This window comes from Scyliorhinus torazame, chromosome 22, assembly GCF_047496885.1.
Source record: "Scyliorhinus torazame isolate Kashiwa2021f chromosome 22, sScyTor2.1, whole genome shotgun sequence".
Classification (NCBI taxonomy): Eukaryota; Metazoa; Chordata; class Chondrichthyes; order Carcharhiniformes; family Scyliorhinidae; genus Scyliorhinus; species Scyliorhinus torazame.
The window spans coordinates 8,043,717-8,046,707 of NC_092728.1; positions in this window are offsets into that span (position 1 = coordinate 8,043,717).

Sequence of the window (2,991 nt, forward strand, 5' to 3'; positions counted from 1 at the left end):
ATCTAACCCCGTGCTGTACCTGTCCAGGGAGTGTTTGATGGGGGCAGAGTAGAGGGAGCTTTAGTCTGTATCTAACCCCGTGCTGTACCTGTCCTGGGAGTGTTTGATGGGGACAGTGTAGAGGGAGCTTTACTCTGTACCTAACCCCGTGCTGTACCTGTCCTGGGAGTGTTTGATGGGGACAGTGTAGAGGGAGCTTTACTCTGTTTCTTACCCCGTGCTGTACCTGTCCTGGGAGTGTTTGATGGGGACAGTTCAGAGAAAGCTTTACTCGGTTTCTTACCCCGTGCTGTACCTGTCCTGGGAGTGTTTGATGGGGTCAGTGTAGAGGGAGCTTTACTCTGTATCTAACCCTGTGCTGTACCTGTCCTGGGAGTGTTTGATGGGGGCAGAGTAGAGGGAGCTTTACTCTGTATCTAACCCCGTGCTGTACCTGGCCTGGGAGTGTTTGATGGGGACAGTGTAGAGGGAGCTTTACTCTGTATCTAACCCCGTGCTGTACCTGTCCTGGGAGTGTTTGATGGGGGCAGAGGAGAGGGAGCTTTACTCTGTATCTAACCCCGTGCTGTACCTGTCCTGGGAGTGTTTGATGGGGACAGTGTAGAGGGAGTTTTACTCTGTATCTAACCCCGTGCTGCACCTGTCCTGGGAGTGTTTGATGGGGACAGTGTAGAGGAAGCTTCACTCTGTATCAAACCCCGTGCTGTACCTGTCCTGGGAGTGTTTGATGGGGACAGTGTAGAGGGAGCTTCACTCTGTATCAAACCCCGTGCTGTACCTGTCCTGGGAGTGTTTGATGGGGACAGTGTAGAGGGAGCTTTACTCTGTTTCTTACCCCGTGCTGTACCTGTCCTGGGAGTGTTTGATGGGGACAGTGTAGAGGAAGCTTTACTCGGTTTCTTACCCCGTGCTGTACCTGTCCTGGGAGTGTTCGATGGGGACAGTGTAGAGGGAGCTTTACTCTGTATCTAACCCCGTGCTGTACCTGTCCAGGGAGTGTTTGATGGGGGCAGAGTAGAGGGAGCTTTAGTCTGTATCTAACCCCGTGCTGTACCTGTCCTGGGAGTGTTTGATGGGGACAGTGTAGAGGGAGCTTTACTCTGTACCTAACCCCGTGCTGTACCTGTCCTGGGAGTGTTTGATGGGGACAGTGTAGAGGGAGCTTTACTCTGTTTCTTACCCCGTGCTGTACCTGTCCTGGGAGTGTTTGATGGGGACAGTTCAGAGAAAGCTTTACTCGGTTTCTTACCCCGTGCTGTACCTGTCCTGGGAGTGTTTGATGGGGACAGTGTAGAGGGAGCTTTACTCTGTATCTAACCCTGTGCTGTACCTGTCCTGGGAGTGTTTGATGGGGGCAGAGTAGAGGGAGCTTTACTCTGTATCTAACCCCGTGCTGTACCTGGCCTGGGAGTGTTTGATGGGGACAGTGTAGAGGGAGCTTTACTCTGTATCTAACCCCGTGCTGTACCTGTCCTGGGAGTGTTTGATGGGGGCAGAGGAGAGGGAGCTTTACTCTGTATCTAACCCCGTGCTGTACCTGTCCTGGGAGTGTTTGATGGGGACAGTGTAGAGGGAGCTTTACTCTGTTTCTTACCCCGTGCTGTACCTGTCCTGGGAGTGTTTGATGGGGACAGTGTAGAGGGAGCTTTACTCTGTATCTAACCCCGTGCTGTACCTGTCCTGGGAGTGTTTGATGGGGGCAGAGTAGAGGGAGCTTTACTCTGTATCTAACCCCGTGCTGTACCTGTCCTGGGAGTGCTTGATGGGGACAGTGTAGAGGGAGCTTTACTCTGTATCTAACCCCGTGCTGTACCTGTCCTGGGAGTGTTTGATGGTGACAGTGTCGAGGGAGCTTTACTCTGTTTCTAACCCCTTGCTGTACCTGTCCTGGGAGTGTTTGAGGGGGACAGTGTCGGGGAGCTTTAATCTGTAACTAACCCTGTGCTGTACCTATCCTGGGAGTGTTTGATGGGGAGTGTGTAGAGGGAGCTTTACTCTACATCTAACCCCGTGCTGTACCTGTCCTGGGAGTGTTTGATGGAAACCGTGTCGAGGGTGCTTTACTCTGTATCTAACCCCGTGCTGTACCTGTCCTGGGAGTGTTTGATGGGGACAGTGCAGAGGGAGCTTTACTCTGTATCTAACCCATTGCTGTACCTGTCCTGGGAGTGTTTGATGGGGACAGTGTAGAGGGAGCTTTACTCTGTATCTAACCCCGTGCTGTACCTGTCCTGGGAGTGTTTGATGGGGACAGTGTAGAGGAAGCTTTACTCTGTTTCTTACACCGTGCTGTACCTGTCCTGGGAGTGTTTGATGGGGACAGTGTAGAGGAAGCTTTACTCTGTTTCTTACCCCGTGCTGTACCTGTCCTGGGAGTGTTTGATGGGGACTGTGTAGAGGAAGCTTGACTCGGTTTCTTACCCTGTGCTGTACCTGTCCTGGGAATGTTTGATGGGGACAGTGTAGAGGGAGCTTTACTCTGTATCTAACCCCGTGCTGTACCTGTCCTGGGAGTGTTTGATGGGGACAGTGTAGAGGAAGCTTTACTCTGTATCTCACCCCGTGCTGCACCTGTCCTGGGAGTGTTTGATGGGGAGTGTGTAGAGGGAGCTTTACTCTATATCTAACCCCGTGCTGTACCTGTCCTGGGAGTGTTTGATGGGGACAGTGTAGAGGGAGCTGTACTCTGTATCTAACCCCGTGCTGTACCTGTCCTGGGAGTGTTTGATGGGGACAGTGGAGAGGGAGCTTTACTCTGTATCTAACCCCGTGCTGTACCTGTCCTGGGAGTGTTTGATGGAGACAGTGTAGAGGGAGCTTTACTCTGTATCTAACCCCGTGCTGTACCTGTCCTGGAATGTTTGACGGCGACATTGTAGAGGGAGGTTTCCTCTGTTTCTAACCCCGTGCTGTACCTGTCCTGGGAGTGTTTGATGGGGACAGTGTAGAGGGAGCTTTACTCTGTATCTAACCCCGTGCAGTACCTGTCCT